At 35.6% G+C, this 14,427-nt stretch overlaps 1 protein-coding gene across 1 annotated transcript in view; it reads right to left on the bottom strand.

Moving 5' to 3' along the window:
- LOC108758429 (uncharacterized) overlaps window positions 1–14,227 on the bottom strand; it is a 307,362-nt gene extending 293,135 nt beyond the window's left edge. The window contains exon 1 of the mRNA XM_018503410.1: window positions 14,147–14,227. The gene's annotated coding sequence lies outside the window, so the exon portion shown is untranslated. The remainder of the gene's footprint in view (window positions 1–14,146) is intronic.
- Between the last annotated feature and the right edge of the window lie 200 nt (window positions 14,228–14,427).

Below are 14,427 nucleotides of genomic sequence, written 5' to 3'. Positions count from 1 at the left end.
GAATTTGGAAAAAATTAATAAAATAAATGCTATAAATTTTTCTGTCTATTCTAATAATAATATACATTCTTCAATAAAGATATATATATATATTTCAATACAGAAAAAATAATTTTGCTAAAGTATCTAAAAATTTATATAGATACATTATTTAAGTAGATAATTATTTTGATAGGCCAAGAAAATCACTTTCAGATCTGATCTAAATAAATTTTAATATTTCAAACAAAACTGTTTCCGTGTATCATTATTAATTTATGTATACCTTCTCTTTTATGCGTTTCTCTTTTATTTCGTAATAAATAAAAATATCGGTCAGTATGATTTTTATTTTCGGAGTTTATATTTTACTTTCCAAGTCTTTGAATATCTAATAATTTATTAATATAACGAATAAATTTGTTGTTCGTAACAATCTACGCCATTAACGTTGAGTGGTATTTTTGTTGGTCAACTAGAGCAATGGTTATTGAATTAACACGGAGATATATATATGTATATATAATAATTCCTATCCCTGTGTATACGTAATAATGCGGACCTCCCAACAGCATCCTGGCTGATTAATACTACACTGGCTGCCTTCTCTCTTCGTGAATATTGCTACAACGGCGTTACAGTAATTATTATTACAGATCGTTGAATTATTCTCCAATAATTAGACCCATTACATTGGTTATATCAATATAATTCCGGCTGTCGCGCATACGACGCATAATGGAACCCATCATAAAATACAGTTTACATATTAGTGCCTAATTCGAGGTGCAATTTCATATTTTTAAAAAGGTGGCAATTCTTTGCAAAGCTCAAATGTAACGAAACACCTTTTTTTCTTTGTCCCACCTCAAACCCTTAAAAAGCGACATAACGACGATCTTTTTTGAATAATTTTAGTCAAAAATTAAGTAGTTTATAATAATATACACATCGACCATCTTAAATAAAAAATTGTTCTCATATAATATTAATATCTTTCGCTTAATGATGTTATAATTGTATGAAAATAATTAATATCACTAACTATTAGTTTAGTGATATTAATTATTCTCATATAATTAATATTGTTAAACGAAGAAATAGGACTGATATTAAGAGATTTTATATTTTATAAGAAATAATCATAAAAACTCATATTTAAAGAGTTCTAAAATGAAAATTAAATGAGAAAATTTAGAAAATAAAAGACAAAACGTCTCATTCTAATGTAATTAAAAAAATCAGAAGTCGAAACGAGATATTCAACAATCATAAATAACATGGGAAAAGAGAAAAGGTGAAACACTGGGCGCAATCTACGTAATCATCTGCCTACTTAGGAAACTTTCGTACCCGTCTAAATTTCAATTAAGCAGTCGTATCTCGTTCGCCCTCGGTAGTGTCGAATACCTGACACCGGTGTCGTTTCATAACAACTGCCTGAGAAGCTCATTTAAGTGGGACCCTCTTCGCATCCCAGAAAGGTGAGACGATAAAGAGAGAAGAAGCATCTCACATGATCAAACTTCATAAGCAAGAGCCGGAGCTTCACGAGCTTTCGAGAAAGATATAAGCAAACTCGATGCCGGATCGCTCCTGCGGATCGCAAGAATGCTTCACCCTTGAACCCTAGTCAGAAGCCGGGAGTCTATCGCTAACGTAATGGCCCAAGGCGCGACCCTCGCCAGTCTCACCGCTACTTTATATTCGTCTGAAATCGTGCATATTTAATCGCAAAGCAGCTACGATCTACTTTCTCTAAGAGTTAATCGCGCCGGGACGCGCGATAAATACGCGCCAGCTGAATCCGAGATCGACGGCGCCCTATCTCTCTTCGAAAGGAGTTTTCGGAAAGATTCCATCTGACGCGCAGTGAATCTCTGAGGCTGAGAGGCAACTCGCTGCATACGCTATCGGATAAAAATGTGTGTGTGTGTGTGTAAGAGGAAGAGGGGAAGGGAGAAGACAGTTTTCCGATATGAAACATTTCCGGTCTGAAATAAGTGAATTAAGGGAAATCCTGTTTGTACGAAGTTAGATTTCTAATCTTCGAACTTGGTGATTAGCACTATAATTGTTAATATATTTTGTTTCCTGTGTTAAAAAATAGAATAGCTATATTAAAACAAAAAGTAATTCCTATTTCTCTAACCTATTTCTATTAGCTTATTAAAGAAAAGTAGAAACTTTTCATTACATCGATAAAAAAATAAAAATATGCTAAAATAAATTCTTACATATTTTCACAATTTAGTAATTTATATCAGGGTTGCTACAGAAAATGAATTTTAAAATTCCCTAACTTTTCCAGGTTTTCCAGATGAAAATAGAAAATTTTCCATGAGTAATATAAAATATGTAAATTTTAACATTTAGACTCACGGATTGTAGAAAAGCTAGTCTATATTATTAAAAACAACGCAAAAAAAACTTAGTAGCATAGTACAATTTTGGGTGCAAATTCAAGCCATAAAAAATAAATTAGTTTGTAAAAAAAAGAATGCAGTTATGACGAAAAAGGGGGATCAAATAAAAATACTGAATAAAATATAAATTTTAATTATTTTATTAAAATTGTTTAAAATGCACAAATTTTAAACGTATTTGACTATAAACGTCAGATATAATATTTAAAAAATTATAATAATTATTTGGAATAGGAGCAGTTTCAAGGAATTGTGAGCAAATTTCGAAATTCCAGACTTTTTTACATTTTCCCCTGACATTTCCCGGTTTCCATGATCAATTTCAATTTTCCTGACTTTTCCCGGTTTTCCAGATCTGTGGCAACTCTATTTATTTTAAAAAGTACTAAGTTTTGATTTATTCCTTGTATAATGAATAAATTAAAATCTAGTTACACCTACCATTTTTAATTTCTTTTAATTTTTATAGTAGTACATATACCTATAATCCCTGATTCTAAAGTCAGGGAAAAGAATATTCGCCGGAATTAAAATTATAAAAAAATCAATTTAAGTAAAGCTCACAGCATCAAGAAGAAAACAGTTTCATGCATCTGCACATTTAAAATTCAATTTTTGTTTGTCGAATCTTTCATCAATTTTGAATGATTTTTTCAACGAACAAAGAGACTGTCCTTGTCAGAAATGTAACAGAAAAAAGTATCGGAAAACCTAATGCGACGTATGATCACGTCGTAAAGGGAATATCTCCGATTCGAGTTCGAGCGGCGCCGGGGACGAGATCGCAGTTACATAACGTTACACGAAAGTTACGCGACATCATGTGAAAGGGCTTTTCGTTTTTCACATTTTTCATCGCTTTCCCGCGCGGCGCGGCGCGGCGCCGAGATACGGAATTACAGTGAAAAAGGGGATGCCCGGATGTAACACGTCGAACTGTCATCACGAGGACGTCTCGCGCGAGTGAATCGTTCCAACTAAAACCGGGCGACGTGTCTATTTGCGTCGCTGCTGGCACATATCATCTATCGAATGAGAACGACGGAAGTTGTGCAAAAGGATCGCTTCGGGCACGCGCCGCTGGGAGACAATTCAAAAAAAAAAATTCCAGTTATCGTATTTATAGTAACGCTTGCGATTTCGAACAGATCGAACGCACAAACAGTGGAATTTGTAGTGCGAAACTGTCATAGGAACACGTGTGTATTCTAAAAATTTTATTTAAACAGTGTATCTGACTCTTCAACATACACAACGGATCTAAGATTTCACGCATATACACGTTGCATTTTTATCCAATAGCGAATTGAAATATAGAACTTTACACGAATGCGAGAATCGCATATCGATCTTCTATCACAGCTGCGAAAATCCTTCGACACATCATTCACAGTACTGCAGCAGCGCGATATACATATACATATACATACGCATAAGAAGAAATAAACTTTACGACGAGAGACGCCAGGAAATTTCGGTTCGCCGAAAAATCCCAGAGATACACGAAGGAAGGTGGAGGAGAAGGAGAAAGAAAGAAGGAAAAAAAGAGAAAGAAGGGGGGGGGAGAAGAAACGGCGGAAAACGGTATCAAGACGGAAGTGCAACGAACGCGCGCGAACGAACCTTTATCAGCCTCCAGAGGCACGTGGCCGCCGGTACGGGTCGAGAACGACACCGGATATAAGCGACGGATAAGAAAGTTTCGCGGCGCTATGAAAAATGCAACGGTCGAGTTATCGTCGACGTGAATTTTTCATCGGTGCGAGTCAAGTCCTGGTCGCGGGAGCTACTCGCGAGATTCTTGCCCTTCTACCCCATCCTTCCACGTCAGTCGGTCCTTTCCTCCACCCACCGTCAAACGGATGTAACAAGCATCGAGCGTAAGAAGTTTCCGGCCTGACCGTCGGTGAAACTGTCCACGGTAAGCGACACCAACTTCCGTCGCTTCCGGTCACATGCATGATACAAGTATACTGCAGCAATGGTATTATACATTACAGAAACATGTACTCTTTCTCCACACAAAAAACTATTCTTAAATCAACCATAATATGCTCATATATAAGCACAAATGTTATAATCTTACAGGGAAAAAAAATGTTTCTGGCTACAGCTAATTCTGATTAGCTGAAATTGCATTAGCTACTATAGCTATGAAGTTTGCTAATACATACAGAGGATTTGCTGTTGTAGCTATTATAATATAAGGACGTGATAACAAAGTATGGATATCTGTTACAGATCAATTTATTTAGCAACGTGAAGTTAATTGTCATAGTTATCGAATATGTTCGTGTAAAAGAAAATTGTTTCTACCATAGCTAAATATGGCTGAAACTGTACTTGCTACCAAATTGTCTGCTACACAGAAAATGTTTGCTGCAATAATTAATACATCGACATAATAGCAAAATACTTGTCTGTTACAATGATAATATTTAAGCCTCATAGTTAATGGAAATTAGACCTCGCAGACACGACGTTAGGTGTCCATATAATGCTACTGAATTAACTGCCAAACCTGATTTTTAGTTGTGGCAGCTAATCTTTTTTTTCCGTATAGTTACAAAACTTTAGTCTTGATTTGAATGAATTTGTGTTGATGCAAGCATTACTTTGCATTCAATTCAAGACTTGCTCAATAAAAAAGCTCACATCAATACAAATTCAATCAAGTCAAGACTAAAATTTTTGAAAAAAATTACAATATTTTTGCTTATGTAGAAGCATATGGTTGATTTAAGAATAATTTTTTCTGTGCAAGATCCATTAATCTCTTTAAGGGGACAATTTTGTTTAATTATAACTAAAAGAAACTAAGACTTACTTTTGTAAAATATGAAATAAAATATGATATCTTTTTTTGTTTTAGATAATTAATTCATTTTTACAAAATAAGCAAATTTTTATTACGAATTACATTTGTATTGTGTGTATTTCAAAAGAGATATTAACAATGTCTATTCCATGTGTAAATGCATTGTGCTAATATTAAAATTTATGTAATATTAATTTACATGAAATGTTGGAAACGAAACTTTTATAATAATTTAATAATTAATTAATATTGACAAGAGAGATACCGAAATATCGAGCATACATAAAAAAATTTATTATGCTCCAGAATATATTTAAAATATATTCAAAATTTTAAAACAACTTTCTTTATTTCTATATAATGATCAATTAAATAACTGCATTTAATTGATTATTATATAAATAAGGAAGTAATGATAATTAATTAAATACAGTTCCGGATAATATTTTGGAAAGTTAACATTTGGCTCATACCATTTGACGCAACACCACTATAAAGCTACTTCTAAACTTGAATGAATAAACGTCATAAGATCGCGACCACGTGTCATTTTTACATCATATTCACACACTCGTTTTCCTTAACGCGGGGTGTTTCTCTGTTACGAGGAACCTAGTTTCCAAAGTGTTGCCTCAGCGAGAGTGCAGCGAAATTCTTCGCAGAACTATGCAGACGGTGGTAGTCCATCCCGGAGAAATAAGACGGCGCCTAATAAAGTTCCGGCCGAGTGTTTTCCTCGGAAGATGTCTTCGACCCGACCCTCGTCACGAGTGTATCCCCACCGAGAAATAATCACGCGCTTAGGGGTGCACCGTAAATCTTCTACCGTTGTTGCGAACGCGGTCGCATCCGCAATATAGCGTCGTATTACGTTTATACGGCCTCTAAACGCAGATACATGAATCCAACATTTATTGCTGGCAATTCAATTGTAGTCCGAATTTGCATTTACTGAAATTACTTTAAATGCGGTGCTAATTTCTGAAGCGAAAGAATTGTTTTGATTATACTGGTTAAAGTACGGTTTTTGTTACGTTTCAATCTTTTTGACACGCCACTTATACAATTGAAAAAATAAGTCCCGAGATTATAAAATAATCATCCTTAATGAAAGATAACAAAAACAATAATTAATTCAAACTTTTTTCATTTTATCTCATTTGATGTTAATAACAGAAAATTAAACTATAATTAGTTCAAAAACATGAATATTATTGGTGAAAACAATGCAATATGTGTGTGTGTAAGCCATTTAAAATTTATGAAAAAACTGCATATATTGCAAATTGTGCTATTTTGGAAATCAGTTTTTCTACTCATTTTTCTCAAAGTATTTTCGTTTTGCACTTAATGTTATCATGTTGAAAGATTCTAGCGGCGCTACCGACAGTCGTATATAACATAACAAAAAGAGATGTCTCTGTCGCAAAACGAAATGTCTTGCAATCTTTTTTCGAACGTTCTCTCAGAAGTCCTTGGACCTAATCGTGCCCAGATATACGCTACTTTCGGAAGGGTAGTCACGATTCCGGAGCGAGATTTGTCCCGAGAGTAGGAGATTGGAAGCGAGAGAGATGAGTCACGGAAACGGAGATACGAGTTTCGAGAGGCAGATAGGAGAAATTCCATGGGGCGTGGACGGGATAAGTTATCCTCGCGTTTCCGCGTGCTCGTGTGCGCGCCGACATTATTTCGTATCTTGCAGGACACTTCGGGCAATGAGGACGTCCTGCCCGGTACGCCGCCGGAATCCATAACGAGGTCTTATCAGTCTTAGTCCGACTTCCTTCCTTTTTCTCGCGTCTCGCGTCCGATCCGTTTCTTTCCCTCATGCGCTCCTCCACCGTGAAGGACTCTAATGTTCTCCTCTTTGTCCCTCTAGAATTCCTCGTCCGAAATGGAGTCCTGCTACTGACGCTACTCCACGTTCGCGCTTTTATCTGACGTTTATACCCGCGAGTGTTTACCCGTTGCACGTCACGAAACATGCACGTTGCTTCGAATTAAAATTGCAAATGTATGTGAGAGGCTATCTCTCTGATTCCTTCACGTAAAAAAAATGAAGGATATTTTTATCTATGTCCAGAATGCAAGATTTTATTTCATGGTATCTTTAAAGAAATAATAATGCAAAAAGGAAATATTAAAAAACAATGTTTTCTCCCTTTTTACTTTGTGGATATTTATTATTTTCTAGTACCGTCTTTTCTTTTCATTTTCTTTTTACTTGTCATTTTCATATTCTTAGAAGGTTTGCCCTAATAAATATTCCTTTGTCTGTACTTTAAACTCAGACTCAAACGAAAAAATAATAAAGTAATTTAAAAAAAACAAGCACGTACACGGTTGTCAGGATGCAGAAATAATTTTAGTACACAGGATTTAGTTATATACGTATAACAGTCTTAAAAATACGCCTCATTGTTGATCGTTGAATGTTATAGTAACTAGACAAACAACTTAAGGCTTTCAATTTCTTATATTTATATTTATTAATTTTAATCGATTCAACAATTAAATGACATATTTTATCTGATGGATCTGATTATCAATCTGATGATTAATAATACATCTCTAATTCTCCACTGTCAACTATCGATTCTGAGTGGAAAGTATGTCCACGGTATTGTATACCAAGCAATTTCTACGTACATTCGAGACATCTTTTCTTGCAAGAAGTTCCTCGCCTTAGAATTGACAACGAGACGCATATTTTTAAAACTTTCTAACTATCCGAAGATGAAATATGAGCCAAAACGTACGTTATGGTATTATATATACATGACTAAAGCCTCTATGTATTAAAATTATTTTTATACTTTGACTCGTATTTACCATTTTTTAAAATTATTTGCCTTTGCCTTACCTCTCTCCCTCTCTCTCATACATATGGCAAATATTATTTTAAAAATTAATCTAAAAATAAAAATAACTTAGGAAAAAATAAGAATAAATCCTGCTTCTTTTTACTATTTTTTACAGGAACAAACCTATATTCTATTTTGCTTTTGTTTAGCAAAATCGTCAAAGTACGCGATCGAGAGTAAGTTGGTGTCGATTCGATGATAACGAAACAGGAAACACGTCCGGTGTTCCATCCCAAAGAACATCAGGGCGAGTAAAAAGCCGAAAGGTCGCTTGGCACCAATTAATCGAAACATTCGATTTACCGTCGTTTCCGCCAAACCGACAAAACTACAATACAACGCGGCCGCTTTACAGCGCTCCGAGCGCTAATAACGAATCTCGGCGAGCGATTACACGGCGTGATTTCGCGCAGATTGGACGAGTGATTAATTCTCGCGGCCAATCCCGCCGCGTCGTCCCGTCAACCTCTGCGGATTCGTCGTCGACGGAATCCATCCCTTCGGGAGAGGATACTTTAATCCCGCGGTAACGGAGAAGCTGTGGGGACTTTTATTAATTCGTACGTCAGCTTTCCTGAGAAAGAAGACGAAACAGCATCGAGCGACGTCGGCCGGAAAGGAAAAGAGAAGTAAAAAAAATAATTTCTATAGTTATCGTCATCATCGTGCAGCTCACTTCGCAGTATTTCGACGTGGAGAAAGGATAAAAAACGAAGCAGAATTTTGCATAGACCACATCATTTTTTATCAGCTGCGACATTGCGATTTTCTTCATAATTCTATTAAAAGTATGACACAATTTTGATTGATTCTTTGCAAATATGCTGGCTCGGTGAAGCTTTTAATTTGTAAGTATTCGCGAGGTACACCGCAAATTGCTTTTCTGTCCAAGAGAGTAATGAACGTGAGAAGTTGGGTAAAATATAAAGGCAAAATGGTATCAAAGGTATTTTTATATTTCAATAGCATTTCTGTAAAAAAAAAAAGATAAACGCGTATAAATATCCTATGATCATTATGTGTGTATATCCTTTTTAAATTTTCCTCTTTAAAATTTCGAACTTATTTTTCCGTAGCGACGTGATTTAATTTTGTTTTGTTTTTACAAGTAATTTTTAAGTATCATTACTATTTTATCAGTGTTAATAAAAAAATTAATTCACATTCTTTCATTTACAAATCCTTTAAACATTTTAAATCAACTTCTCCTCAAAGAGGATGTTAGACAGTTAATAGTGCTCAAGTTACAAGCGATGAACTTTCGGAAGTGCAAGTAGAAAATCTTATTCTTCCATTAGTTGCAAATGCACTTTACCTTAATTAAGAATCTTACTTTGAAAGTCAGTTGCCGGAGGACTTAATATCGCAAATTAAAAAGTTGCGAAAGCAGCTAATATCCGTAATCAAATTTTTATCGCGAGAAGAGATCAACTCCAAGCTTCCGGCAGAGATTTACAGGTGAAAAGAATGACGATAGCCAACGTGCCCTGTATGGTAATTCTTTCATCCCCGTTGTCGTCGGTCTCTAGAAACGCCCGGTATCCGGCGTTGGTAGACAAAATATATACGTTCGCGATTATACGCACTAACAACAGAACGGATGACAAAGGGGGTGGGTAGAGCGAACAGGGGCTATTCTTCTGCATTGATTAATGCGCCCCGTGGAGCTCGAAACAGTTCGCGACCCTTCCTTTCTCTCTCTGTTGCTCTCGCTCTCGCTAGACAGGCCGACTCGCATTCGCGACGAGACTCATCTCCGATTTTATGCCTCGTTTGAGGGCACGTCCCAACAGCCCTTCCCCCAAGACACCCTCGACGACGCGGCAACGATTCCGACCCTCCGACGACGACGACGACGACGACGACAACGACGACGACAACGATGGAGCGGTACGAAAATCACAGACCACGAGATTCGCCATGCGGAGAACGGTCTATTTGGTATTTAAATAAGCGTACGCGGAGTGCGCACCCGCGCAGTCATCGCTCAGGGAACCGTATGGGTCTATAAGTCGAACCGATGTCTTTTTTTAGAGAGAGAGTCTATAGGGAAGGGAAAGGGTGTACATAACATTGCGAAGGTTACGATCGATCGGGGCCGCTCAAGGCTGTCGGAGAGATTTTCTGTTTTACGGCAACGACAGGGGAACCCCTTTCCAAAGGTATTTTGGCGAAAGTATATTGGAATAAGGCGAGAACATCTTTACGTACGAAGGGTACCTCCCACAAATTCTCAAGCGAAGCCGCTTTGGCAGAAAAATTGTCCTTGAACCGACCGTTAGAAATTCCGTTATACTGATATACTAAGATATCCATTGATACTGATCATCCAACAATATACCCAAGATACCATCCTTAACTATAAGCAATTTTCATAATGCAACATTCGATAATGACGAGACATTCTGCACATAGTGAATATTTCTTAACTAGTTTGTGCTCATTAGTTCTCTTAACTATGCATGAAAATAAGCGTGCGTTCAAGTTAAGTCATTCTAAAAAATGTGGATTTAACATCTCATGGCAGTGTTTATATAATTCTCATTATGTTGATGTTGATACAAACACTTTAAAATAGTATGAATTTAAAACCATAGGTGTGAATTTAACATCCTAGTACAAATGATTTAACATTAATATAGTGTTAAGAATTTATGAGATGTATTATAATTTTTTTCGTTCTGTTGAAAAATACGTACAATATATCTTTAAATTCATATGTTGGTGTTTATATCACCAACACGATAAGAATTGATGTTGCTAAATCTACCCCCATATTTTTTGAAATATAACAATTTTATACTTTATAAGCGTTATAAGCATTATTAGAGAACGCAAGCAGCTTATTCATCGTCATCTCATCTCCCTTAGCCTCATGATGTCGCTTTAAACGAGATTCATCGTGTCTTAATCCATAGGTATCTCGGACAACGCGAGCCCTTGAAACAAAGTTGCCGGGTCGCTCGGCAAGAACTCCAGAGGCACAATAACATGCTCCCGTATTAAACGCGGCTAAAGTATGAGGGCATCAACTCCGCGCTCTCCGCAAGCTTCATATACCTCGACGTGTATACGTATCATTCCATGGAAAGTTTCGGGGTCAAGGGGGAGGAGGGAAGGAAGGAAGAATAAGACATACACTTGTATCTGCTCGCCGAATTCCTGCTTCCGACGAGCGGACATTTATCTCGCTGTATTCAAGCGCTCGTGAGCATCGAGCCAAGAATTTTCCCGTTTCTTTTGCAACTTCCATCATAAATTCATAATTAATTCAACCAACAATAACAAGCAAAATGTATACTTGTATTCCACTCTCCGACCCATTCAAGGGAAGAGGAAACTCAGAGCGATAGTAATATCTGTCGCACTGTCCTATGATGCGCTGTGCCGGTTCTATAGACAAGCGAGGAAAATTATAGGTCTGTTATTGTGTACTTTCCTCCCCGGCTTTTCATACTTGATTATTTATTTACGCAAAGCGACACTCGATTCCGTGAACCGATCGAATTTTTCTCGCAGAAGTGGTTCTCTTATTATCACAGCATCAGCTACGTTACCTTTTTAAGTGATATGGGTATAGTCAATGAGACTAATATATTCAATATATATATATTACTATTTTAAAAAATCATAAATTAAATAAAAAGATGGAAACCTTTGATCCTAGTATTATTAATTTTTAATGTCATTTAAAATTAGTAATTTAATTATGTTATTTTAATGCAACAGATGAAAATTGAAGAATAAAGTCGAAACTTGTACCGCTTATTAAAGATTTTCAAATTTCTTAGAATACACTAACATCTTTTATAAGCTTGATTTTAGTCTTATTGTTTATTGAATTTTAATTTTTATGGATATTATTATAACGAGCTGGATTTAAAATATTAAACAAAAATATTATTAAAGTTAAACCAGGAAATTAATAATTTAAACTAAGATTTTTTTCTATTAACAAAATGTTTCAAAAATAAACAATAAAAATATACATCAAACTACCAAAATAATACGCGTTATAAACTAATAGGAGTGCCGTCGACCGTAAAATCAAAATTCTTTTATAACATTGTTATACGTGTAATTATAAATTTATGCAAAAATTAAATCCTCTCTCGAAATTTGAAATATTAACACAGAAACCAGTGATTTATACTAGTTAATCCAAATTTTACTGGAATTATGTTTTCAAGTTAAACGCTCACTTTTATTAAAAATGGAGATGAAATTCAACATTAACAATAAAATGAAAAAGTAATTCAAAAGTAAATGAAATACTGTCTGGAATTATAGCATTAAAAAAGAGAGCAGTACAATGATAATGGTCACAATCCGTTTTTATCGTTTAATACGCTATAAACATTGAACAAAGTACTGCCTGTTAAAGGGTTAATACGACGAATCATCTTTAAGAATATAAAGAGTCTCTCCGAAATTTATATCAGAGACAGTCGGTCGTCGTCTGGTATGTCGGGAGCATAAATTATACCAGAATGGAGAATGTGCCCGCACAAGTTCTCTCGTTTGACGACTGCTCGTTTTGTCCGTTTCGTCGGCGTATTTCTAACATTAGACCCCTTAAAGACGATTAATTTTTCGACAATGAAAATAAATGTTTCCGCATGATATCTACGGTTTTCATTAATACATCAAAGAATTTAACTTTTAAACCACACATCATAGAGATGTTGAATTAAGCAAGTACTTTTTCGAGAAGACGCATGTTTCATCTTATATGATATCGCGAATAGTAAAATACATATAAGGAATACAAGAGATATGTAAAAGTTCGAGATTGTTAAACGTTACGATTAATTACATTTATTTTGAAATTATTGAAACTGAAAAGCATGCTTAAGCTCGTATGTAATAAACGATATTGCGTGACCGATGTTGCGGATTAAAAGCGCAAATTTGGAAGAGGTATATATGAATATAAAAATATATTTGCGAGTTTAATAACAAAAGAATAATGTTAGTAGTTAATAATTATTAATTTCAACAATATATGTTCGTTAAAGTTGTCACAATTTCCATGCATAGATCGCCAAAAATTAAAAGCACCCCAAATAATGAATATACTAAAAACTAAAAACATTCCGCAGTGTGTGCGTTAAAATATATTCCAAAAACAATTTACTAAAAAGAAAAAAAATGCGATTACGATTCACAAATGATTCAAATTCTACTACTGCACTCATAAAAGAAGTGTTTAATTTTAAGATATTAAAATGTTTTATTCTTTCTCCACTTTGTAAACATTTTAAGATGTTTTAGTTTTAAACTTTTCCATGAAACAAAACACTATAAGTTTGGATTTAAAATACTAAAAAGTTTACAAATAAAATATCTTTTATTATTAAACATTTGTTTTGCAAAGATATTTTAACGTAAACATTTAAAAAACTGTACTTTTTACAATGTGTTATCCAAGACAGTTAATTATCCAAGATAATTATAATAAAATTATTTCTATTTTATTATAATTATCTTGGATAATGATAGCAATCTATCTTGTTTTATAATAACAAAACAAATATTAATATAACGTTCTCCGTCCTGTCGTTGAACGTAACTTTGAAATTAATTTTCTTCTAAACTAGTTTTGCAATTCTTTAACTGTTACAGCGGGTATAATGTCAACAGAACATTAACAGCGGAGTAATTCGAGGGGAGATTACGGCGAGAAGTTAATTAGCACAATCGACTCGCGTCGCTAATTGTAAGTACCACCGCAATCATGGGCGGTATCGAGCACGCGACGTTCGCGCAAATACCTCGCGATTTAACGAATCTAACGAGAGTGCGGGTAAGCGAGCGTTGCAACGACATCGTGGTGTGTTAAATTAGCGGTGTCGGCAATTTGGTCAGCGGCCAGGCGTTTAATTTACAAGCGTAATAATTCGGACGTGTATCTCCGAGAGTCGGTGTGACGAGAGAACTTGCGCGTTTTCGGGACGAAAGCTCACTTGCTCCAGAATTCGGCCGACGAATTCTGGCGGCGGGATGTAAAGAGATACTACCTATCTCTTAGAAAAAAGAAGACAATTTTTCCTTACTTGTACGACGAGGCGACAGGAAGATCCTCGTAGGTGTGGAGAAAATCAGTTGTCGCGAACACCGACAGCGTTACCTGTTCGTCACAGAATTACACCAAGAGAGCGGAGAACACCAACAGCGGAGAACAGACAGCGTCACGTGTCACTGAAAACCGCCACTTATACAAGTTCACACTGGCCGGTCGTACCGGCGATCCGGCAGAGATTCTCGTCGCGAGCAATCACTGTCCTTGTCCGAGGGGAAAAACAACATCCAATCGTTTTCCAGGTTTTCGGACAAG

The sequence above is a fragment of the Trachymyrmex cornetzi genome, unplaced genomic scaffold, assembly GCF_001594075.2.
Source record: "Trachymyrmex cornetzi isolate Tcor2-1 unplaced genomic scaffold, Tcor1.1 scaffold156, whole genome shotgun sequence".
Lineage (NCBI taxonomy): Eukaryota > Metazoa > Arthropoda > Insecta > Hymenoptera > Formicidae > Trachymyrmex > Trachymyrmex cornetzi.
Note: the sequence above shows the minus strand (reverse complement) of the source record. Positions and strands in the feature narration are given on the sequence as shown.